This window comes from Hyla sarda, unplaced genomic scaffold (genome assembly GCF_029499605.1).
Source record: "Hyla sarda isolate aHylSar1 unplaced genomic scaffold, aHylSar1.hap1 scaffold_188, whole genome shotgun sequence".
Classification (NCBI taxonomy): Eukaryota; Metazoa; Chordata; class Amphibia; order Anura; family Hylidae; genus Hyla; species Hyla sarda.
In genome coordinates, this window is record NW_026608532.1 from 399,099 (window position 1) to 424,711 (window position 25,613).

Genomic DNA, 25,613 nt, shown 5'->3' on the forward strand with positions numbered 1-25,613 from the left:
GGCCTTCATAGAAGCAACAGGAGATTGTTGCATCCATCTAGAACCCTCAGAACTACAGTGCTATGATGTCACTCACTTCCACAGGCCTTGCAGAGTGTAAACAACAACAACCCAGCTTTGTTGTGTATGTAACCATAGGGATTTGTGATGTCACCTAGAACCTTCACAGCAGCGACAGCTTTATGAGGAGCATCAGCACTGCTCTGCCTGAGCAGAACCATCACCGCCATAGGTTGTCAAATAACCCGGGTTTAACCCACACAGGTAAGTCCAATGGGGTGCAGGCATGTCCTCTATGCTTACAGCTTCCCGTGGGTGTTGGTTTGATACCGTTTGGGGACAGCCAAGGAGGCATCTGCAGGCAACAAAGGTAGGTGTGTGCTTGTGTGTGTGTTTCCTATGCAGATCCTAAGCCCAGTGTCACATGCAAGTAGGAGGAGTAAGAAGGGTTCCTGGCAAATCCGGGTTATGGATTGCATTTAAAAAGGCCCTGTGGGAGTGCAATGGGCCCCTGTCTTGCTGCTTAGCAATAATGGTATGGGTTTAGGTTCTGCTGTGTGTACTGGTGGTTGACTGCCCCCCAGCCCAGAGTGTGCATGGAAAATTGTCTGGCAGCCTCCCTGACAGCAAGCAGTGATAGTGCCCATGAAGGGGACCTTGTTGGGCCCGCCCCTTTCACGGTTATCGCTTCTCGGCCTTTTGGCTAAGATCAAGTGTAGTATCTGTTCTTATCAGTTTAATATCTGATACGTCCCCTATCTGGGGACCATATATTAAATGGATTTTTGAGAACGGGGGCCGATTTCGAAGCTTGCTTCCGTCGCCCTATGCATTGACCCGATATGGCAGTATCTTCGGGTACAGTGCACCACCCCCTTACAGGGTTAAAAAGAAAGATTCCTACTTTCATTGCTACCTGCTTGCTGGCTAGCCAGCTAGCCAGCCCTGTGGGCCTTGCTGCTGCTGCTGCTGCAGCCAAAAAACAAAAGGTGGTGCTGCTGCTGCTTCTGCTTCTGCTTGTGTCTGGCCGCTGTTGGAGCGTCCAGGCACAGGACTTCTGCTGCTGCTGACTAAATGGCCTCCTTAATTGGATCATTTGAGTAGCCAGCACACCTGTGCAGGTAGGGCATGACATGATAGGCAGCTGCCTTGATAGCGGGTGGGTGCTGAATGTTCCTAATTGACAAAATAAGATTAATGCTTATGAAGAAATATAAAATCTCATCCCTTCCCCAATATCGCGCCACACCCCTACCCCTTAATTCCCTGGTTGAACTTGATGGACATATGTCTTTTTTCGACCGTACTAACTATGTAACTATGTAACATAACATGGGGGGGGGGGGTCTCCTGGCTGTTCACACAGGTGTGTCATTGCTGTACATTGACCATGCATTGCTTCTGTGGTATTGCAAAGGCAAAGACAAATGCTTCCAGCCATCCATTGCACTAATGGATTGGTCATCAGCTGGCTGTCTATGTCCCGCATCAATATAGACCAAAGTACAGAGGGTTAGGCTATGCTATTGTGCACCTACCTGATGCATCAGAAGGTGCGAGGCCCTTGCTAAATTCTGTGCACAGACTTTGAGATCTATGCTTTAGACTGTATCTAAACCTGCTCCAACATGGACTGACATTCTGGCCTACTTTCAGCCGATGCGACTTGTCTGTCGCTGAACAGTCGCTTTTTATGTATTCAGCACCTATGTATAATGTTGTAAAAATGCTCTAGAAGCTAAAGTCGCAGAAATGTCACACATATTTGGCCTGCAACTTTCTGTGCGACAAATTCAGACAGGAAAAATCAGTATAAATCCTTAGAAAATTATCCCCCAGTGTCTCCATCTGCTGGCGGTATTGAATAAGCATTGCTGCACTGATGGGGTATGCATTAGACGAAAAAAAAGAAGAAAAAGAAGAATAATACGCCCAGAAAAGAGGCGAAAAGGAGAAAAACGTAAAAAAACGTGAAAAAAAAGTAAGAGGAAGAGAAGGGAAAAAAAGGTGGAAATGGGTTTAAAAGTGATTTCGGCGGAGAAATATATATATATATATATATATATATATATATATATATATATACGCGCACACACACACATATATATAAACGTATTCTCCGTTGAGATATTGCAGCCGCTGCTGTGTCCAGGCCCAGGAGCCTTAGCACTGTGCTGTGATGTCACTCAATACCACTGACATCACTAGGTGTAAACAACATCTCTCCTTTGCTGTGTATGTGACTATGGAGCTGTTTGGTGATGTCGTCTATTATGGCCTTCATAGAAGCAACAGGAGATTGTTGCATCCATCTAGAACCCTCAGAACTACAGTGCTATGATGTCACTCACTTCCACAGGCCTTGCAGAGTGTAAACAACAACAACCCAGCTTTGTTGTGTATGTAACCATAGGGATTTGTGATGTCACCTAGAACCTTCACAGCAGCGACAGCTTTATGAGGAGCATCAGCACTGCTCTGCCTGAGCAGAACCATCACCGCCATAGGTTGTCAAATAACCCGGGTTTAACCCACACAGGTAAGTCCAATGGGGTGCAGGCATGTCCTCTATGCTTACAGCTTCCCGTGGGTGTTGGTTTGATACCGTTTGGGGACAGCCAAGGAGGCATCTGCAGGCAACAAAGGTAGGTGTGTGCTTGTGTGTGTGTTTCCTATGCAGATCCTAAGCCCAGTGTCACATGCAAGTAGGAGGAGTAAGAAGGGTTCCTGGCAAATCCGGGTTATGGATTGCATTTAAAAAGGCCCCGTGGGAGTGCAATGGGCCCCTGTCTTGCTGCTTAGCAATAATGGTATGGGTTTAGGTTCTGCTGTGTGTACTGGTGGTTGACTGCCCCCCAGCCCAGAGTGTGCATGGAAAATTGTCTGGCAGCCTCCCTGACAGCAAGCAGTGATAGTGCCCATGAAGGGGACCTTGTTGGGCCCGCCCCTTTCACGGTTATCGCTTCTCGGCCTTTTGGCTAAGATCAAGTGTAGTATCTGTTCTTATCAGTTTAATATCTGATACGTCCCCTATCTGGGGACCATATATTAAATGGATTTTTGAGAACGGGGGCCGATTTCGAAGCTTGCTTCCGTCGCCCTATGCATTGACCCGATATGGCAGTATCTTCGGGTACAGTGCACCACCCCCTTACAGGGTTAAAAAGAAAGATTCCTACTTTCATTGCTACCTGCTTGCTGGCTAGCCAGCTAGCCAGCCCTGTGGGCCTTGCTGCTGCTGCTGCTGCAGCCAAAAAACAAAAGGTGGTGCTGCTGCTGCTTCTGCTTCTGCTTGTGTCTGGCCGCTGTTGGAGCGTCCAGGCACAGGACTTCTGCTGCTGCTGACTAAATGGCCTCCTTAATTGGATCATTTGAGTAGCCAGCACACCTGTGCAGGTAGGGCATGACATGATAGGCAGCTGCCTTGATAGCGGGTGGGTGCTGAATGTTCCTAATTGACAAAATAAGATTAATGCTTATGAAGAAATATAAAATCTCATCCCTTCCCCAATATCGCGCCACACCCCTACCCCTTAATTCCCTGGTTGAACTTGATGGACATATGTCTTTTTTCGACCGTACTAACTATGTAACTATGTAACATAACATGGGGGGGGGGGGGTCTCCTGGCTGTTCACACAGGTGTGTCATTGCTGTACATTGACCATGCATTGCTTCTGTGGTATTGCAAAGGCAAAGACAAATGCTTCCAGCCATCCATTGCACTAATGGATTGGTCATCAGCTGGCTGTCTATGTCCCGCATCAATATAGACCAAAGTACAGAGGGTTAGGCTATGCTATTGTGCACCTACCTGATGCATCAGAAGGTGCGAGGCCCTTGCTAAATTCTGTGCACAGACTTTGAGATCTATGCTTTAGACTGTATCTAAACCTGCTCCAACATGGACTGACATTCTGGCCTACTTTCAGCCGATGCGACTTGTCTGTCGCTGAACAGTCGCTTTTTATGTATTCAGCACCTATGTATAATGTTGTAAAAATGCTCTAGAAGCTAAAGTCGCAGAAATGTCACACATATTTGGCCTGCAACTTTCTGTGCGACAAATTCAGACAGGAAAAATCAGTATAAATCCTTAGAAAATTATCCCCCAGTGTCTCCATCTGCTGGCGGTATTGAATAAGCATTGCTGCACTGATGGGGTATGCATTAGACGAAAAAAAAGAAGAAAAAGAAGAATAATACGCCCAGAAAAGAGGCGAAAAGGAGAAAAACGTAAAAAAACGTGAAAAAAAAGTAAGAGGAAGAGAAGGGAAAAAAAGGTGGAAATGGGTTTAAAAGTGATTTCGGCGGAGAAATATATATATATATATATATATATACGCGCACACACACACATATATATAAACGTATTCTCCGTTGAGATATTGCAGCCGCTGCTGTGTCCAGGCCCAGGAGCCTTAGCACTGTGCTGTGATGTCACTCAATACCACTGACATCACTAGGTGTAAACAACATCTCTCCTTTGCTGTGTATGTGACTATGGAGCTGTTTGGTGATGTCGTCTATTATGGCCTTCATAGAAGCAACAGGAGATTGTTGCATCCATCTAGAACCCTCAGAACTACAGTGCTATGATGTCACTCACTTCCACAGGCCTTGCAGAGTGTAAACAACAACAACCCAGCTTTGTTGTGTATGTAACCATAGGGATTTGTGATGTCACCTAGAACCTTCACAGCAGCGACAGCTTTATGAGGAGCATCAGCACTGCTCTGCCTGAGCAGAACCATCACCGCCATAGGTTGTCAAATAACCCGGGTTTAACCCACACAGGTAAGTCCAATGGGGTGCAGGCATGTCCTCTATGCTTACAGCTTCCCGTGGGTGTTGGTTTGATACCGTTTGGGGACAGCCAAGGAGGCATCTGCAGGCAACAAAGGTAGGTGTGTGCTTGTGTGTGTGTTTCCTATGCAGATCCTAAGCCCAGTGTCACATGCAAGTAGGAGGAGTAAGAAGGGTTCCTGGCAAATCCGGGTTATGGATTGCATTTAAAAAGGCCCCGTGGGAGTGCAATGGGCCCCTGTCTTGCTGCTTAGCAATAATGGTATGGGTTTAGGTTCTGCTGTGTGTACTGGTGGTTGACTGCCCCCCAGCCCAGAGTGTGCATGGAAAATTGTCTGGCAGCCTCCCTGACAGCAAGCAGTGATAGTGCCCATGAAGGGGACCTTGTTGGGCCCGCCCCTTTCACGGTTATCGCTTCTCGGCCTTTTGGCTAAGATCAAGTGTAGTATCTGTTCTTATCAGTTTAATATCTGATACGTCCCCTATCTGGGGACCATATATTAAATGGATTTTTGAGAACGGGGGCCGATTTCGAAGCTTGCTTCCGTCGCCCTATGCATTGACCCGATATGGCAGTATCTTCGGGTACAGTGCACCACCCCCTTACAGGGTTAAAAAGAAAGATTCCTACTTTCATTGCTACCTGCTTGCTGGCTAGCCAGCTAGCCAGCCCTGTGGGCCTTGCTGCTGCTGCTGCTGCAGCCAAAAAACAAAAGGTGGTGCTGCTTCTGCTTCTGCTTGTGTCTGGCCCCTGTTGGAGCGTCCAGGCACAGGACTTCTGCTGCTGCTGACTAAATGGCCTCCTTAATTGGATCATTTGAGTAGCCAGCACACCTGTGCAGGTAGGGCATGACATGATAGGCAGCTGCCTTGATAGCGGGTGGGTGCTGAATGTTCCTAATTGACAAAATAAGATTAATGCTTATGAAGAAATATAAAATCTCATCCCTTCCCCAATATCGCGCCACACCCCTACCCCTTAATTCCCTGGTTGAACTTGATGGACATATGTCTTTTTTCGACCGTACTAACTATGTAACTATGTAACATAACATGGGGGGGGGGGGGGTCTCCTGGCTGTTCACACAGGTGTGTCATTGCTGTACATTGACCATGCATTGCTTCTGTGGTATTGCAAAGGCAAAGACAAATGCTTCCAGCCATCCATTGCACTAATGGATTGGTCATCAGCTGGCTGTCTATGTCCCGCATCAATATAGACCAAAGTACAGAGGGTTAGGCTATGCTATTGTGCACCTACCTGATGCATCAGAAGGTGCGAGGCCCTTGCTAAATTCTGTGCACAGACTTTGAGATCTATGCTTTAGACTGTATCTAAACCTGCTCCAACATGGACTGACATTCTGGCCTACTTTCAGCCGATGCGACTTGTCTGTCGCTGAACAGTCGCTTTTTATGTATTCAGCACCTATGTATAATGTTGTAAAAATGCTCTAGAAGCTAAAGTCGCAGAAATGTCACACATATTTGGCCTGCAACTTTCTGTGCGACAAATTCAGACAGGAAAAATCAGTATAAATCCTTAGAAAATTATCCCCCAGTGTCTCCATCTGCTGGCGGTATTGAATAAGCATTGCTGCACTGATGGGGTATGCATTAGACGAAAAAAAAGAAGAAAAAGAAGAATAATACGCCCAGAAAAGAGGCGAAAAGGAGAAAAACGTAAAAAAACGTGAAAAAAAAGTAAGAGGAAGAGAAGGGAAAAAAAGGTGGAAATGGGTTTAAAAGTGATTTCGGCGGAGAAATATATATATATATATATATATATATATATATATATATATATACGCGCACACACACACATATATATAAACGTATTCTCCGTTGAGATATTGCAGCCGCTGCTGTGTCCAGGCCCAGGAGCCTTAGCACTGTGCTGTGATGTCACTCAATACCACTGACATCACTAGGTGTAAACAACATCTCTCCTTTGCTGTGTATGTGACTATGGAGCTGTTTGGTGATGTCGTCTATTATGGCCTTCATAGAAGCAACAGGAGATTGTTGCATCCATCTAGAACCCTCAGAACTACAGTGCTATGATGTCACTCACTTCCACAGGCCTTGCAGAGTGTAAACAACAACAACCCAGCTTTGTTGTGTATGTAACCATAGGGATTTGTGATGTCACCTAGAACCTTCACAGCAGCGACAGCTTTATGAGGAGCATCAGCACTGCTCTGCCTGAGCAGAACCATCACCGCCATAGGTTGTCAAATAACCCGGGTTTAACCCACACAGGTAAGTCCAATGGGGTGCAGGCATGTCCTCTATGCTTACAGCTTCCCGTGGGTGTTGGTTTGATACCGTTTGGGGACAGCCAAGGAGGCATCTGCAGGCAACAAAGGTAGGTGTGTGCTTGTGTGTGTGTTTCCTATGCAGATCCTAAGCCCAGTGTCACATGCAAGTAGGAGGAGTAAGAAGGGTTCCTGGCAAATCCGGGTTATGGATTGCATTTAAAAAGGCCCCGTGGGAGTGCAATGGGCCCCTGTCTTGCTGCTTAGCAATAATGGTATGGGTTTAGGTTCTGCTGTGTGTACTGGTGGTTGACTGCCCCCCAGCCCAGAGTGTGCATGGAAAATTGTCTGGCAGCCTCCCTGACAGCAAGCAGTGATAGTGCCCATGAAGGGGACCTTGTTGGGCCCGCCCCTTTCACGGTTATCGCTTCTCGGCCTTTTGGCTAAGATCAAGTGTAGTATCTGTTCTTATCAGTTTAATATCTGATACGTCCCCTATCTGGGGACCATATATTAAATGGATTTTTGAGAACGGGGGCCGATTTCGAAGCTTGCTTCCGTCGCCCTATGCATTGACCCGATATGGCAGTATCTTCGGGTACAGTGCACCACCCCCTTACAGGGTTAAAAAGAAAGATTCCTACTTTCATTGCTACCTGCTTGCTGGCTAGCCAGCTAGCCAGCCCTGTGGGCCTTGCTGCTGCTGCTGCTGCAGCCAAAAAACAAAAGGTGGTGCTGCTGCTGCTTCTGCTTCTGCTTGTGTCTGGCCGCTGTTGGAGCGTCCAGGCACAGGACTTCTGCTGCTGCTGACTAAATGGCCTCCTTAATTGGATCATTTGAGTAGCCAGCACACCTGTGCAGGTAGGGCATGACATGATAGGCAGCTGCCTTGATAGCGGGTGGGTGCTGAATGTTCCTAATTGACAAAATAAGATTAATGCTTATGAAGAAATATAAAATCTCATCCCTTCCCCAATATCGCGCCACACCCCTACCCCTTAATTCCCTGGTTGAACTTGATGGACATATGTCTTTTTTCGACCGTACTAACTATGTAACTATGTAACATAACATGGGGGGGGGGGGGTCTCCTGGCTGTTCACACAGGTGTGTCATTGCTGTACATTGACCATGCATTGCTTCTGTGGTATTGCAAAGGCAAAGACAAATGCTTCCAGCCATCCATTGCACTAATGGATTGGTCATCAGCTGGCTGTCTATGTCCCGCATCAATATAGACCAAAGTACAGAGGGTTAGGCTATGCTATTGTGCACCTACCTGATGCATCAGAAGGTGCGAGGCCCTTGCTAAATTCTGTGCACAGACTTTGAGATCTATGCTTTAGACTGTATCTAAACCTGCTCCAACATGGACTGACATTCTGGCCTACTTTCAGCCGATGCGACTTGTCTGTCGCTGAACAGTCGCTTTTTATGTATTCAGCACCTATGTATAATGTTGTAAAAATGCTCTAGAAGCTAAAGTCGCAGAAATGTCACACATATTTGGCCTGCAACTTTCTGTGCGACAAATTCAGACAGGAAAAATCAGTATAAATCCTTAGAAAATTATCCCCCAGTGTCTCCATCTGCTGGCGGTATTGAATAAGCATTGCTGCACTGATGGGGTATGCATTAGACGAAAAAAAAGAAGAAAAAGAAGAAGAATACGCCCAGAAAAGAGGCGAAAAGGAGAAAAACGTAAAAAAACGTGAAAAAAAAGTAAGAGGAAGAGAAGGGAAAAAAAGGTGGAAATGGGTTTAAAAGTGATTTCGGCGGAGAAATATATATATATATATATATATATATATACGCGCACACACACACATATATATAAACGTATTCTCCGTTGAGATATTGCAGCCGCTGCTGTGTCCAGGCCCAGGAGCCTTAGCACTGTGCTGTGATGTCACTCAATACCACTGACATCACTAGGTGTAAACAACATCTCTCCTTTGCTGTGTATGTGACTATGGAGCTGTTTGGTGATGTCGTCTATTATGGCCTTCATAGAAGCAACAGGAGATTGTTGCATCCATCTAGAACCCTCAGAACTACAGTGCTATGATGTCACTCACTTCCACAGGCCTTGCAGAGTGTAAACAACAACAACCCAGCTTTGTTGTGTATGTAACCATAGGGATTTGTGATGTCACCTAGAACCTTCACAGCAGCGACAGCTTTATGAGGAGCATCAGCACTGCTCTGCCTGAGCAGAACCATCACCGCCATAGGTTGTCAAATAACCCGGGTTTAACCCACACAGGTAAGTCCAATGGGGTGCAGGCATGTCCTCTATGCTTACAGCTTCCCGTGGGTGTTGGTTTGATACCGTTTGGGGACAGCCAAGGAGGCATCTGCAGGCAACAAAGGTAGGTGTGTGCTTGTGTGTGTGTTTCCTATGCAGATCCTAAGCCCAGTGTCACATGCAAGTAGGAGGAGTAAGAAGGGTTCCTGGCAAATCCGGGTTATGGATTGCATTTAAAAAGGCCCCGTGGGAGTGCAATGGGCCCCTGTCTTGCTGCTTAGCAATAATGGTATGGGTTTAGGTTCTGCTGTGTGTACTGGTGGTTGACTGCCCCCCAGCCCAGAGTGTGCATGGAAAATTGTCTGGCAGCCTCCCTGACAGCAAGCAGTGATAGTGCCCATGAAGGGGACCTTGTTGGGCCCGCCCCTTTCACGGTTATCGCTTCTCGGCCTTTTGGCTAAGATCAAGTGTAGTATCTGTTCTTATCAGTTTAATATCTGATACGTCCCCTATCTGGGGACCATATATTAAATGGATTTTTGAGAACGGGGGCCGATTTCGAAGCTTGCTTCCGTCGCCCTATGCATTGACCCGATATGGCAGTATCTTCGGGTACAGTGCACCACCCCCTTGCAGGGTTAAAAAGAAAGATTCCTACTTTCATTGCTACCTGCTTGCTGGCTAGCCAGCTAGCCAGCCCTGTGGGCCTTGCTGCTGCTGCTGCTGCAGCCAAAAAACAAAAGGTGGTGCTGCTGCTGCTTCTGCTTCTGCTTGTGTCTGGCCGCTGTTGGAGCGTCCAGGCACAGGACTTCTGCTGCTGCTGACTAAATGGCCTCCTTAATTGGATCATTTGAGTAGCCAGCACACCTGTGCAGGTAGGGCATGACATGATAGGCAGCTGCCTTGATAGCGGGTGGGTGCTGAATGTTCCTAATTGACAAAATAAGATTAATGCTTATGAAGAAATATAAAATCTCATCCCTTCCCCAATATCGCGCCACACCCCTACCCCTTAATTCCCTGGTTGAACTTGATGGACATATGTCTTTTTTCGACCGTACTAACTATGTAACTATGTAACATAACATGGGGGGGGGGGTCTCCTGGCTGTTCACACAGGTGTGTCATTGCTGTACATTGACCATGCATTGCTTCTGTGGTATTGCAAAGGCAAAGACAAATGCTTCCAGCCATCCATTGCACTAATGGATTGGTCATCAGCTGACTGTCTATGTCCCGCATCAATATAGACCAAAGTACAGAGGGTTAGGCTATGCTATTGTGCACCTACCTGATGCATCAGAAGGTGCGAGGCCCTTGCTAAATTCTGTGCACAGACTTTGAGATCTATGCTTTAGACTGTATCTAAACCTGCTCCAACATGGACTGACATTCTGGCCTACTTTCAGCCGATGCGACTTGTCTGTCGCTGAACAGTCGCTTTTTATGTATTCAGCACCTATGTATAATGTTGTAAAAATGCTCTAGAAGCTAAAGTCGCAGAAATGTCACACATATTTGGCCTGCAACTTTCTGTGCGACAAATTCAGACAGGAAAAATCAGTATAAATCCTTAGAAAATTATCCCCCAGTGTCTCCATCTGCTGGCGGTATTGAATAAGCATTGCTGCACTGATGGGGTATGCATTAGACGAAAAAAAAGAAGAAAAAGAAGAATAATACGCCCAGAAAAGAGGCGAAAAGGAGAAAAACGTAAAAAAACGTGAAAAAAAAGTAAGAGGAAGAGAAGGGAAAAAAAGGTGGAAATGGGTTTAAAAGTGATTTCGGCGGAGAAATATATATATATATATATATATATATATATATATATATATATACGCGCACACACACACATATATATAAACGTATTCTCCGTTGAGATATTGCAGCCGCTGCTGTGTCCAGGCCCAGGAGCCTTAGCACTGTGCTGTGATGTCACTCAATACCACTGACATCACTAGGTGTAAACAACATCTCTCCTTTGCTGTGTATGTGACTATGGAGCTGTTTGGTGATGTCGTCTATTATGGCCTTCATAGAAGCAACAGGAGATTGTTGCATCCATCTAGAACCCTCAGAACTACAGTGCTATGATGTCACTCACTTCCACAGGCCTTGCAGAGTGTAAACAACAACAACCCAGCTTTGTTGTGTATGTAACCATAGGGATTTGTGATGTCACCTAGAACCTTCACAGCAGCGACAGCTTTATGAGGAGCATCAGCACTGCTCTGCCTGAGCAGAACCATCACCGCCATAGGTTGTCAAATAACCCGGGTTTAACCCACACAGGTAAGTCCAATGGGGTGCAGGCATGTCCTCTATGCTTACAGCTTCCCGTGGGTGTTGGTTTGATACCGTTTGGGGACAGCCAAGGAGGCATCTGCAGGCAACAAAGGTAGGTGTGTGCTTGTGTGTGTGTTTCCTATGCAGATCCTAAGCCCAGTGTCACATGCAAGTAGGAGGAGTAAGAAGGGTTCCTGGCAAATCCGGGTTATGGATTGCATTTAAAAAGGCCCCGTGGGAGTGCAATGGGCCCCTGTCTTGCTGCTTAGCAATAATGGTATGGGTTTAGGTTCTGCTGTGTGTACTGGTGGTTGACTGCCCCCCAGCCCAGAGTGTGCATGGAAAATTGTCTGGCAGCCTCCCTGACAGCAAGCAGTGATAGTGCCCATGAAGGGGACCTTGTTGGGCCCGCCCCTTTCACGGTTATCGCTTCTCGGCCTTTTGGCTAAGATCAAGTGTAGTATCTGTTCTTATCAGTTTAATATCTGATACGTCCCCTATCTGGGGACCATATATTAAATGGATTTTTGAGAACGGGGGCCGATTTCGAAGCTTGCTTCCGTCGCCCTATGCATTGACCCGATATGGCAGTATCTTCGGGTACAGTGCACCACCCCCTTACAGGGTTAAAAAGAAAGATTCCTACTTTCATTGCTACCTGCTTGCTGGCTAGCCAGCTAGCCAGCCCTGTGGGCCTTGCTGCTGCTGCTGCTGCAGCCAAAAAACAAAAGGTGGTGCTGCTGCTGCTTCTGCTTCTGCTTGTGTCTGGCCGCTGTTGGAGCGTCCAGGCACAGGACTTCTGCTGCTGCTGACTAAATGGCCTCCTTAATTGGATCATTTGAGTAGCCAGCACACCTGTGCAGGTAGGGCATGACATGATAGGCAGCTGCCTTGATAGCGGGTGGGTGCTGAATGTTCCTAATTGACAAAATAAGATTAATGCTTATGAAGAAATATAAAATCTCATCCCTTCCCCAATATCGCGCCACACCCCTACCCCTTAATTCCCTGGTTGAACTTGATGGACATATGTCTTTTTTCGACCGTACTAACTATGTAACTATGTAACATAACATGGGGGGGGGGGTCTCCTGGCTGTTCACACAGGTGTGTCATTGCTGTACATTGACCATGCATTGCTTCTGTGGTATTGCAAAGGCAAAGACAAATGCTTCCAGCCATCCATTGCACTAATGGATTGGTCATCAGCTGGCTGTCTATGTCCCGCATCAATATAGACCAAAGTACAGAGGGTTAGGCTATGCTATTGTGCACCTACCTGATGCATCAGAAGGTGCGAGGCCCTTGCTAAATTCTGTGCACAGACTTTGAGATCTATGCTTTAGACTGTATCTAAACCTGCTCCAACATGGACTGACATTCTGGCCTACTTTCAGCCGATGCGACTTGTCTGTCGCTGAACAGTCGCTTTTTATGTATTCAGCACCTATGTATAATGTTGTAAAAATGCTCTAGAAGCTAAAGTCGCAGAAATGTCACACATATTTGGCCTGCAACTTTCTGTGCGACAAATTCAGACAGGAAAAATCAGTATAAATCCTTAGAAAATTATCCCCCAGTGTCTCCATCTGCTGGCGGTATTGAATAAGCATTGCTGCACTGATGGGGTATGCATTAGACGAAAAAAAAGAAGAAAAAGAAGAATAATACGCCCAGAAAAGAGGCGAAAAGGAGAAAAACGTAAAAAAACGTGAAAAAAAAGTAAGAGGAAGAGAAGGGAAAAAAAGGTGGAAATGGGTTTAAAAGTGATTTCGGCGGAGAAATATATATATATATATATATATATATATATATATATATATACGCGCACACACACACATATATATAAACGTATTCTCCGTTGAGATATTGCAGCCGCTGCTGTGTCCAGGCCCAGGAGCCTTAGCACTGTGCTGTGATGTCACTCAATACCACTGACATCACTAGGTGTAAACAACATCTCTCCTTTGCTGTGTATGTGACTATGGAGCTGTTTGGTGATGTCGTCTATTATGGCCTTCATAGAAGCAACAGGAGATTGTTGCATCCATCTAGAACCCTCAGAACTACAGTGCTATGATGTCACTCACTTCCACAGGCCTTGCAGAGTGTAAACAACAACAACCCAGCTTTGTTGTGTATGTAACCATAGGGATTTGTGATGTCACCTAGAACCTTCACAGCAGCGACAGCTTTATGAGGAGCATCAGCACTGCTCTGCCTGAGCAGAACCATCACCGCCATAGGTTGTCAAATAACCCGGGTTTAACCCACACAGGTAAGTCCAATGGGGTGCAGGCATGTCCTCTATGCTTACAGCTTCCCGTGGGTGTTGGTTTGATACCGTTTGGGGACAGCCAAGGAGGCATCTGCAGGCAACAAAGGTAGGTGTGTGCTTGTGTGTGTGTTTCCTATGCAGATCCTAAGCCCAGTGTCACATGCAAGTAGGAGGAGTAAGAAGGGTTCCTGGCAAATCCGGGTTATGGATTGCATTTAAAAAGGCCCCGTGGGAGTGCAATGGGCCCCTGTCTTGCTGCTTAGCAATAATGGTATGGGTTTAGGTTCTGCTGTGTGTACTGGTGGTTGACTGCCCCCCAGCCCAGAGTGTGCATGGAAAATTGTCTGGCAGCCTCCCTGACAGCAAGCAGTGATAGTGCCCATGAAGGGGACCTTGTTGGGCCCGCCCCTTTCACGGTTATCGCTTCTCGGCCTTTTGGCTAAGATCAAGTGTAGTATCTGTTCTTATCAGTTTAATATCTGATACGTCCCCTATCTGGGGACCATATATTAAATGGATTTTTGAGAACGGGGGCCGATTTCGAAGCTTGCTTCCGTCGCCCTATGCATTGACCCGATATGGCAGTATCTTCGGGTACAGTGCACCACCCCCTTACAGGGTTAAAAAGAAAGATTCCTACTTTCATTGCTACCTGCTTGCTGGCTAGCCAGCTAGCCAGCCCTGTGGGCCTTGCTGCTGCTGCTGCTGCAGCCAAAAAACAAAAGGTGGTGCTGCTGCTGCTTCTGCTTCTGCTTGTGTCTGGCCGCTGTTGGAGCGTCCAGGCACAGGACTTCTGCTGCTGCTGACTAAATGGCCTCCTTAATTGGATCATTTGAGTAGCCAGCACACCTGTGCAGGTAGGGCATGACATGATAGGCAGCTGCCTTGATAGCGGGTGGGTGCTGAATGTTCCTAATTGACAAAATAAGATTAATGCTTATGAAGAAATATAAAATCTCATCCCTTCCCCAATATCGCGCCACACCCCTACCCCTTAATTCCCTGGTTGAACTTGATGGACATATGTCTTTTTTCGACCGTACTAACTATGTAAATATGTAACATAACATGGGGGGGTCTCCTGGCTGTTCACACAGGTGTGTCATTGCTGTACATTGACCATGCATTGCTTCTGTGGTATTGCAAAGGCAAAGACAAATGCTTCCAGCCATCCATTGCACTAATGGATTGGTCATCAGCTGGCTGTCTATGTCCCGCATCAATATAGACCAAAGTACAGAGGGTTAGGCTATGCTATTGTGCACCTACCTGATGCATCAGAAGGTGCGAGGCCCTTGCTAAATTCTGTGCACAGACTTTGAGATCTATGCTTTAGACTGTATCTAAACCTGCTCCAACATGGACTGACATTCTGGCCTACTTTCAGCCGATGCGACTTGTCTGTCGCTGAACAGTCGCTTTTTATGTATTCAGCACCTATGTATAATGTTGTAAAAATGCTCTAGAAGCTAAAGTCGCAGAAATGTCACACATATTTGGCCTGCAACTTTCTGTGCGACAAATTCAGACAGGAAAAATCAGTATAAATCCTTAGAAAATTATCCCCCAGTGTCTCCATCTGCTGGCGGTATTGAATAAGCATTGCTGCACTGATGGGGTATGCATTAGACGAAAAAAAAGAAGAAAAAGAAGAATAATACGCCCAGAAAAGAGGCGAAAAGGAGAAAAACGTAAAAAAACGTGAAAAAAAAGTAAGAGGAAGAGAATGGGAAAAAAAGGTGGAAATGGGTTTAAAAGTGATTTCGGCGGAGAAATATATATATATATATATATATATATATATATATATATATATACGCGCACACACACACATATATATAAACGTATTCTCCGTTGAGATATTGCAGCCGCTGCTGTGTCCAGGCCCAGGAGCCTTAGCACTGTGCTGTGATGTCACTCAATACCACTGACATCACTAGGTGTAAACAACATCTCTCCTTTGCTGTGTATGTGACTATGGAGCTGTTTGGTGATGTCGTCTATTATGGCCTTCATAGAAGCAACAGGAGATTGTTGCATCCATCTAGAACCCTCAGAACTACAGTGCTATGATGTCACTCACTTCCACAGGCCTTGCAGAGTGTAAACAACAACAACCCAGCTTTGTTGTGTATGTAACCATAGGGATTTGTGATGTCACCTAGAACCTTCACAGCAGCGACAGCTTTATGAGGAGCATCAGCACTGCTCTGCCTGAGCAGAACCATCACCGCCATAGGTTGTCAAATAACCCGGGTTTAACCCACACAGGTAAGTCCAATGGGGTGCAGGCATGTCCTCTATGCTTACAGCTTCCCGTGGGTGTTGGTTTGATACCGTTTGGGGACAGCCAAGGAGGCATCTGCAGGCAACAAAGGTAGGTGTGTGCTTGTGTGTGTGTTTCCTATGCAGATCCTAAGCCCAGTGTCACATGCAAGTAGGAGGAGTAAGAAGGGTTCCTGGCAAATCCGGGTTATGGATTGCATTTAAAAAGGCCCCGTGGGAGTGCAATGGGCCCCTGTCTTGCTGCTTAGCAATAATGGTATGGGTTTAGGTTCTGCTGTGTGTACTGGTGGTTGACTGCCCCCCAGCCCAGAGTGTGCATGGAAAATTGTCTGGCAGCCTCCCTGACAGCAAGCAGTGATAGTGCCCATGAAGGGGACCTTGTTGGGCCCGCCCCTTTCACGGTTATCGCTTCTCGGCCTTTTGGCTAAGATCAAGTGTAGTATCTGTTCTTATCAGTTTAATATCTGATACGTCCCCTATCTGGGGACCATATATTAAATGGATTTTTGAGAACGGGGGCCGATTTCGAAGCTTGCTTCCGTCGCCCTATGCATTGACCCGATATGGCAGTATCTTCGGGTACAGTGCACCACCCCCTTACAGGGTTAAAAAGAAAGATTCCTACTTTCATTGCTACCTGCTTGCTGGCTAGCCAGCTAGCCAGCCCTGTGGGCCTTGCTGCTGCTGCTGCTGCAGCCAAAAAACAAAAGGTGGTGCTGCTGCTGCTTCTGCTTCTGCTTGTGTCTGGCCGCTGTTGGAGCGTCCAGGCACAGGACTTCTGCTGCTGCTGACTAAATGGCCTCCTTAATTGGATCATTTGAGTAGCCAGCACACCTGTGCAGGTAGGGCATGACATGATAGGCAGCTGCCTTGATAGCGGGTGGGTGCTGAATGTTCCTAATTGACAAAATAAGATTAATGCTTATGAAGAAATATAAAATCTCATCCCTTCCCCAATATCGCGCCACACCCCTACCCCTTAATTCCCTGGTTGAACTTGATGGACATATGTCTTTTTTCGACCGTACTAACTATGTAACTATGTAACATAACATGGGGGGGGGGGGTCTCCTGGCTGTTCACACAGGTGTGTCATTGCTGTACATTGACCATGCATTGCTTCTGTGGTATTGCAAAGGCAAAGACAAATGCTTCCAGCCATCCATTGCACTAATGGATTGGTCATCAGCTGGCTGTCTATGTCCCGCATCAATATAGACCAAAGTACAGAGGGTTAGGCTATGCTATTGTGCACCTACCTGATGCATCAGAAGGTGCGAGGCCCTTGCTAAATTCTGTGCACAGACTTTGAGATCTATGCTTTAGACTGTATCTAAACCTGCTCCAACATGGACTGACATTCTGGCCTACTTTCAGCCGATGCGACTTGTCTGTCGCTGAACAGTCGCTTTTTATGTATTCAGCACCTATGTATAATGTTGTAAAAATGCTCTAGAAGCTAAAGTCGCAGAAATGTCACACATATTTGGCCTGCAACTTTCTGTGCGACAAATTCAGACAGGAAAAATCAGTATAAATCCTTAGAAAATTATCCCCCAGTGTCTCCATCTGCTGGCGGTATTGAATAAGCATTGCTGCACTGATGGGGTATGCATTAGACGAAAAAAAAGAAGAAAAAGAAGAATAATACGCCCAGAAAAGAGGCGAAAAGGAGAAAAACGTAAAAAAACGTGAAAAAAAAGTAAGAGGAAGAGAAGGGAAAAAAAGGTGGAAATGGGTTTAAAAGTGATTTCGGCGGAGAAATATATATATATATATATATATATATATATATATATATATATATACGCGCACACACACACATATATATAAACGTATTCTCCGTTGAGATATTGCAGCCGCTGCTGTGTCCAGGCCCAGGAGCCTTAGCACTGTGCTGTGATGTCACTCAATACCACTGACATCACTAGGTGTAAACAACATCTCTCCTTTGCTGTGTATGTGACTATGGAGCTGTTTGGTGATGTCGTCTATTATGGCCTTCATAGAAGCAACAGGAGATTGTTGCATCCATCTAGAACCCTCAGAACTACAGTGCTATGATGTCACTCACTTCCACAGGCCTTGCAGAGTGTAAACAACAACAACCCAGCTTTGTTGTGTATGTAACCATAGGGATTTGTGATGTCACCTAGAACCTTCACAGCAGCGACAGCTTTATGAGGAGCATCAGCACTGCTCTGCCTGAGCAGAACCATCACCGCCATAGGTTGTCAAATAACCCGGGTTTAACCCACACAGGTAAGTCCAATGGGGTGCAGGCATGTCCTCTATGCTTACAGCTTCCCGTGGGTGTTGGTTTGATACCGTTTGGGGACAGCCAAGGAGGCATCTGCAGGCAACAAAGGTAGGTGTGTGCTTGTGTGTGTGTTTCCTATGCAGATCCTAAGCCCAGTGTCACATGCAAGTAGGAGGAGTAAGAAGGGTTCCTGGCAAATCCGGGTTATGGATTGCATTTAAAAAGGCCCCGTGGGAGTGCAATGGGCCCCTGTCTTGCTGCTTAGCAATAATGGTATGGGTTTAGGTTCTGCTGTGTGTACTGGTGGTTGACTGCCCCCCAGCCCAGAGTGTGCATGGAAAATTGTCTGGCAGCCTCCCTGACAGCAAGCAGTGATAGTGCCCATGAAGGGGACCTTGTTGGGCCCGCCCCTTTCACGGTTATCGCTTCTCGGCCTTTTGGCTAAGATCAAGTGTAGTATCTGCATTTGGTCTGGTCGGAAGGTGTCTGTGGTACCCCGCTTCTCGGCCTTGGGGGATTGTCTCTCCTTACGGAGGGACTTCACCCCCTTGCTGCTATTGGGGAGCGGGCTTAGTCCACAGACAACGGGTTGCGATCCCCCTGTCTCTGGGACCTTGTGTCTCAGAAGGCATTTTCGGTACGTTGAGCGTTACCTGTAGCTTCGGAAGCACCTAGGGTACCCCCGACCTCTGCCTTGGGTAAGGGTTCCGCTTTTATAGCGGGATTCCGAGCCCCTGCTGCTATTGGGGAAGGGGCTTAGTCCCTGGGTGTGGAAGATGCCGTTCTCCTGGGCTTTCCCCTCTGGGGAAATGTCGATGCGAAATACCATCCGCATAGAGGTGTCGGAGAGCCATCGTCAGTTGAAGAACCTCCGCTTCATTGCGGAGGTGATTCTTCTTGACTACTTCCGCCTCAATAGGGAGGACATCCTGTGTCTAAATGACCAGGAAAGCCGTGGCCTGTATACCGTCACCTTCACGGCCACGGCGTGTTGCGATAACATCTATGCAACCTTGTCTGGTGCGGACCAGAGGGACGATCGACTCGACGGTCTTTCGTTCCAGTTCCTCTATGGTGAGGAACATATACCGTTGGTGGTGGCTATGCACAGCCCTCATGTGACCACGGAGGATATAGCCACTTTTCTTCGACGATACTGCGAAGAGGTGCGATTCGCAAACAAAATCTTGAACTCCGTGCGGTTCTGGAACGGCAAGAGGAAGTTCTGGGTCAAGCTCCGTAAGGATCCCGGTGGTATTGGGGGTCTTTGCCATCCGCCCCCAAATTTTGCCATCGGGAGAGTTCGGGGCTTCCTGTTCTATCCTCAAATGCCTATGTATTGCCGAAATTGCTTGAGGTTTGGCCACACCCAGGAGACCTGCGGCGCGGAGCGTGTGATTCGCTGCAATAGGTGTGGCCAAGAAGGTCACATAGCCTCAAGATGTAGCCATACGATAAGGTGCAACCTCTGCGGAGAGGAAAATCACGATTTTAATTCCTGTCCCCATAAAGCAAAAACTACGATGGGTGGGTCAAGGCTGGGCCCACCCAAAGAGGGGACAGGACAAAAGACGTCCTTTTTTAAGATGCCCAAACCCCAGATGGCAGGTACTGATGGGTCCAGGCCCAAGACCTCTGGTGCTCCATCGGGGGGCCCACCGGTGGTAGTGCTAGGGGGAGGCCATGGGGATTCCACGAAGCCCGGGCGGGTGATCGAGTTTACTGCCCGGGAAATTGAAAGACGTCGATCGACTTCCTACCTGGCTCAAGAGCCCGCCAAAACTTCTGAAGGGGGCTCACCTGTGGCGGGTGGCAGCCGACGGGCCTCGGTGGGGGCAGAGGTGGACCCAAAATTGCAGCATAAGCCAGGTACTGGCTTGGCCCAGGGTCGCCCTGCTCCGGACGAAGAGGCCCCGGTGAAAGCCCGCCGGAAGGGGAGCCAGGTGGCCAGGTCTGAGCCCGGTCCTGTTACTCCGCCTATACAGGACAGGGCCAAGAAGACAAGTGGCGCCAAACCAGGGTTTGCTGCCCCGCCAGCAGTGGACCCGGTGGGTAAAACTGGCCATCGTCGATCGATGGGGAAGTTGGAGCAACAGTCCTCAGCAACGCTTGCTGGGGAACAAGCGATGAAAACTTCCCAAGGTAGCGGCAAAGGTTCCGGAAAAGAGGCCTCACAGGCCCCTGTGCAGCAGTTCCAGTCGTCAAAAGATGAAAGAAGACGCAGATCCATCAGCCGGGGGCCAGAGATTACATCGAGTGAGAGCAACACAGAGGATATGGACAGCAGTGTGACATTTAAAAGACAAAGAGAAGAAGAAGAGGAAGACATTCAAAGGAAAGCGGCGTGCCGTAGTTCGGACGAGAGCGAGCTCAGGGTCGGGGCATCATCGATCTCAAGCTCCGACCCTCAGAACATCAAGGAGCTGATGACCCCGCAGGCGGGGGATGACGGTACGCAGCTTATTATTGACTTTGATTCTCCAAGCACGGACTCTCCATAAACTATGCCTATCCCTGTAAAAATTGCCTCACTCAATGTGAGGTCCTTAAAGAGCCCTGATCGCAGGGCTGCTTTATTTTCTTATCTAGAGACATGTGACTTTGACCTTTGCCTGCTACAAGAATGTGGAATCCCTAGTAAAATGGACTATAAAGACTTAAAAGAAGACTGGAAGCTGGGCCCATCCATATGGTCCGGTGCAAATGACTGTCGTTCTGTGGGTGTTGGGCTGCTCTGCCGAGGCCAGTCCTTTTCTATTCATACAGTAACTGAGATTGTGCCTGGCAGAGCTCTTTTAATTCATCTATATTTTAATGGACTTTTAATTCGTGTTTTAAATGTGTATGCCCCTCCTGATAAACAGGAGCGGGCAGAACTATTTGAAATTTTACCACTGTTTTGTGTTGGGTCTTCCCCCCTGCTGGTGGGAGGTGATTTTAACTGCATACGTGATGGGGAACACCGGCAGGGTGGGGATATTAATCGTAAAGACCGCACTTCTTACCTGCTTAAAAATTTTATTGATGATTTTAATTTGAAAGATTGCTGGAAGGATCTCTTGCCGGAGGACCCGGGCGCCACATGGTCCAATGGAAGAGTGAGCTCCAGAATCGATTTTATTTTTTCCTCTAGAGCTTTTAAACCCCTGAAATGCACGCTCGAGCAGAATATCTTCTCTGATCATAAGCTCCTCTTGGTGGGCCTGGAGCTAGAGGGGGAGCAAAAAGCAAAAAGGGGCCTCTGGAGATTAAACACCACACTCCTAGAGGACCCTGAGATAAAAGAGGAGTTTGTGCGGACCTACCAATGCTGGCAATCACAAAGAAAACCCCATGAGCCTATGCTGCACTGGTGGGAGGGCACCAAATCTAAAATCAGATTTTTTTTTATCAAAGCAGGTAAGAAGAAGGCAAAAATGGAAAAACAGTGGTTTTATGTTCTTAACATGCGTTTAAATGTACTTTTTAAATTGAAAGAAGCTGGTATGGATGTAGAAAATGATATTTTAAACCTTAAAACTGAAATAAAACATGCCATAGAAAAGAAAGGGAAACAAATCATTTTTAACTCACATGTGCAGCACCTGGAGGAGGGCGAGAAATGTTCCCGTTTCTTTTTTAAAAAAGTGATGAATAGGAGGGATATCATCCAAAACCTTGAGGGTGAATCCACTCCAAAAGGCATGTTAGATGCAGTTTTTAACTTCTACCAGCTTCTTTTTAATAAGAAAGATCTTAATCCATCCTTTTTAGAACATGTTCTTAATTCCCTTGATTTTAAGCTAGATGTTTTAGACCAGGAGGTTTTATCCCGTGATCTTAACTTAGATGAACTTTTATTTGTTTTTAAAAGTTTTTCTAGTGGGAAGGCCCCTGGGGAAGATGGTTTACCCATCGAATTTTATTTAGCTTTTTGGGATATTTTAAAGGATGATATGGTTTTATTGTATAAAGAAACTTTTATTGTTAATGAACTTCCCCCTTCCTGGAGGAGGGGGATTGTATCATTACTTTTTAAAAAGGGTGAAAAGGATATGCTAAAAAATTGGCGCCCCATCACACTTTTAAATGTCGATTATAAAGTTTTAGCCAAGTTATTAGCTGTCCGTTTTAAACCTTTTATTCATAAATTAATTCACCCAAATCAGGTTTGTGGGGTACCTGGAAGGTCTATAGCTGAATCCCTAAATATTTTAAGAGATGTTTTATGGTATTTTAAGGATAGAAATCAAACTGTAGCAATTTTATCCTTAGACTTTGAAAAAGCCTTTGATAGGGTCTCCCATGAATACCTGTTTTTAGTTCTTAAAAAGATGGCAGTGCCTGAAACGATTTTAAGCCGAATCATGCTTTTATACCGATCCTGTTTTAGTCAAGTCTCTGTTAATGGCTTTTTAACCAGCGGTGTTCCTCTTTTATCAGGTGTCAAACAGGGCTGCCCCCTGTCCCCACTCCTTTTTATTTGCGCAATCGAACCACTGATGGCCCTCCTCAGAAAAGACCGGGTAGTAAGAGGCGTACCGATACCTGGTGGAGGAGGGACCCATCTAAAGGTGTTGGGGTACATGGATGATGTCACCATACTGTGCCCGGACTCTCCATCCATGAGGGGGGCATTGAGGAACACCAGCTATTTCTGCGAGGTCTCTGGTTTTAAGCTAAACACAGATAAATGTGACTGTTTTTATATTGGCTCCTGGGATTCATCCATCACCCCAGGAGTTACAATGCAACAGGATCAAATTAAAGTTTTAGGTATTGTTTTTAACCAGGTCAATGATGGGAGCCCTAACTGGGATTCAGCTATAGCTAAGATGGAGAAGAAGATTTTAATGTGGAATCTTAGAAACCTTACCATGGAGGGGAAGATTTTAATAATAAAGATGGTTTTACTCCCTATTATGCTATACATTGCCATGGTATTTCCTCCATCTATTTTATACATTAAAAAAGTAACTAGAATTGTTTTTACTTTTTTATGGGGTTCAAAAATGGAGAAATTAAAGCGTGATTTTATGTACAAAAGTAAAGATAATGGCGGGAAAGATGTTCCTAACCTTTTTACTTTCTTTTACATAAAGTATTTCTGTTTCTGTTTTAAAATTATTAAATCCGATGGCATTTTTAGCTGCTTTTTAAGGTACGCTGCGGGCATGGTTTTTAAAAGATGGTTGCGCATCCCTCTGAACGCTCCGGTGCTTCTGTGTCCCCCAAAACATTATGTGGTGTTGGAAAAGACAGTCAGGCTCCTAGGTCTCCAAGATTTGGAGTCTGACATACTGGGGGACCAGAGAAAGGTATCAAAGGTCCTCAGGCGGAGTGAGGTTACCCTGGCAGTGTCCAATTTCACACAGGCAAGATCCAAAAAGGTATGGCGGAACGTGTACGGGAAGTTTCTGGCGAATGTACACAGGGATCTTGCCTGGGCAATCGTCCACCAGTGCCTCCCTACTCGTGAGTTCCAGCACAGGCGAGGACTGGTGGCGAGAGCCAAGTGCCCGAGAGATGGCTGCGGAGTGGACGAAACGGTGCTGCACATATTTTGGAACTGCCCTTTTGCACGGGAGCTTTGGAGGAAGGTAGGCCCACTTTTGAAGTGGGCCTGCGGCCTAAAAGATTTTAATCACGAATGTGTCTTTTACGGTCTTTTTAACTGCCCCAATTTTAAACAGCAGATCTGCTGGATGATTATTAATTGTTTTAAAAATGCCATCTGGAAAGTTAGGAACATCTTACTTTTTAAACATGATTTTATTGATGTTAAAAACTGTATAAAGCTGGCCCTGAGTGAGATGTACATCTATTACCTAAGAGACAAGAAACAGTTGGGGGCCAGCGAGGCAGCATCCATGTGGTGTCTGCCTCTATGGAACGAAATAACAATATAATCAGTTTTTATGACATTTGTATAATGTTTTATCCTGCCATTTTTATTTTTTCTCCTTTTATTACTGGTTTTATTATTTGTATTTTAAAACTTTTGTGAACCTTTTATTATTTTGCATTTTAAATTTTGTATGGTTTCTTATTTATTCAATAAAATTTTGTTGAAACCTTATCTGTTCTTATCAGTTTAATATCTGATACGTCCCCTATCTGGGGACCATATATTAAATGGATTTTTGAGAACGGGGGCCGATTTCGAAGCTTGCTTCCGTCGCCCTATGCATTGACCCGATATGGCAGTATCCTCGGGTACAGTGCACCACCCCCTTACAGGGTTAAAAAGAAAGATTCCTACTTTCATTGCTACCTGCTTGCTGGCTAGCCAGCTAGCCAGCCCTGTGGGCCTTGCTGCTGCTGCAGCCAAAAAACAAAAGGTGGTGCTGCTGCTGCTTCTGCTTCTGCTTGTGTCTGGCCGCTGTTGGAGCGTCCAGGCACAGGACTTCTGCTGCTGCTGACTAAATGGCCTCCTTAATTGGATCATTTGAGTAGCCAGCACACCTGTGCAGGTAGGGCATGACATGATAGGCAGCTGCCTTGATAGCGGGTGGGTGCTGAATGTTCCTAATTGACAAAATAAGATTAATGCTTATGAAGAAATATAAAATCTCATCCCTTCCCCAATATCGCGCCACACCCCTACCCCTTAATTCCCTGGTTGAACTTGATGGACATATGTCTTTTTTCGACCGTACTAACTATGTAACTATGTAACATAACATGGGGGGGGGGGGTCTCCTGGCTGTTCACACAGGTGTGTCATTGCTGTACATTGACCATGCATTGCTTCTGTGGTATTGCAAAGGCAAAGACAAATGCTTCCAGCCATCCATTGCACTAATGGATTGGTCATCAGCTGGCTGTCTATGTCCCGCATCAATATAGACCAAAGTACAGAGGGTTAGGCTATGCTATTGTGCACCTACCTGATGCATCAGAAGGTGCGAGGCCCTTGCTAAATTCTGTGCACAGACTTTGAGATCTATGCTTTAGACTGTATCTAAACCTGCTCCAACATGGACTGACATTCTGGCCTACTTTCAGCCGATGCGACTTGTCTGTCGCTGAACAGTCGCTTTTTATGTATTCAGCACCTATGTATAATGTTGTAAAAATGCTCTAGAAGCTAAAGTCGCAGAAATGTCACACATATTTGGCCTGCAACTTTCTGTGCGACAAATTCAGACAGGAAAAATCAGTATAAATCCTTAGAAAATTATCCCCCAGTGTCTCCATCTGCTGGCGGTA

At 46.2% G+C, this 25,613-nt stretch overlaps 9 non-coding genes and 1 pseudogene across 9 annotated transcripts; all 10 read left to right on the top strand.

Moving 5' to 3' along the window:
- The first annotated feature begins 683 nt into the window (after nucleotides 1-683).
- On the top strand, nucleotides 684-874 carry LOC130315583 (U2 spliceosomal RNA). The gene has a single exon (XR_008863056.1). It is a non-coding gene; the product is annotated as a U2 spliceosomal RNA (small nuclear RNA).
- A 2,084-nt stretch (nucleotides 875-2,958) lies between these two features.
- LOC130315584 (U2 spliceosomal RNA) lies at nucleotides 2,959-3,149 on the top strand. Its single transcript, XR_008863057.1, has one exon. It is a non-coding gene; the product is annotated as a U2 spliceosomal RNA (small nuclear RNA).
- A 2,067-nt stretch (nucleotides 3,150-5,216) lies between these two features.
- Nucleotides 5,217-5,407, top strand: LOC130315586 (U2 spliceosomal RNA). The gene has a single exon (XR_008863058.1). It is a non-coding gene; the product is annotated as a U2 spliceosomal RNA (small nuclear RNA).
- A 2,080-nt stretch (nucleotides 5,408-7,487) lies between these two features.
- LOC130315588 (U2 spliceosomal RNA) lies at nucleotides 7,488-7,678 on the top strand. Its single transcript, XR_008863060.1, has one exon. It is a non-coding gene; the product is annotated as a U2 spliceosomal RNA (small nuclear RNA).
- A 2,071-nt stretch (nucleotides 7,679-9,749) lies between these two features.
- On the top strand, nucleotides 9,750-9,940 carry LOC130315614 (U2 spliceosomal RNA). The gene has a single exon (XR_008863084.1). It is a non-coding gene; the product is annotated as a U2 spliceosomal RNA (small nuclear RNA).
- Nucleotides 9,941-12,023: 2,083 nt separating this feature from the next.
- On the top strand, nucleotides 12,024-12,214 carry LOC130315589 (U2 spliceosomal RNA). The gene has a single exon (XR_008863061.1). It is a non-coding gene; the product is annotated as a U2 spliceosomal RNA (small nuclear RNA).
- Nucleotides 12,215-14,295: 2,081 nt separating this feature from the next.
- On the top strand, nucleotides 14,296-14,486 carry LOC130315590 (U2 spliceosomal RNA). Its single transcript, XR_008863062.1, has one exon. It is a non-coding gene; the product is annotated as a U2 spliceosomal RNA (small nuclear RNA).
- A 2,080-nt stretch (nucleotides 14,487-16,566) lies between these two features.
- LOC130315591 (U2 spliceosomal RNA) lies at nucleotides 16,567-16,757 on the top strand. The gene has a single exon (XR_008863063.1). It is a non-coding gene; the product is annotated as a U2 spliceosomal RNA (small nuclear RNA).
- Nucleotides 16,758-18,843: 2,086 nt separating this feature from the next.
- On the top strand, nucleotides 18,844-19,061 carry LOC130315649 (U2 spliceosomal RNA; annotated as a pseudogene).
- A 5,386-nt stretch (nucleotides 19,062-24,447) lies between these two features.
- Nucleotides 24,448-24,633, top strand: LOC130315638 (U2 spliceosomal RNA). Its single transcript, XR_008863106.1, has one exon. It is a non-coding gene; the product is annotated as a U2 spliceosomal RNA (small nuclear RNA).
- Nucleotides 24,634-25,613: the final 980 nt, after the last annotated feature.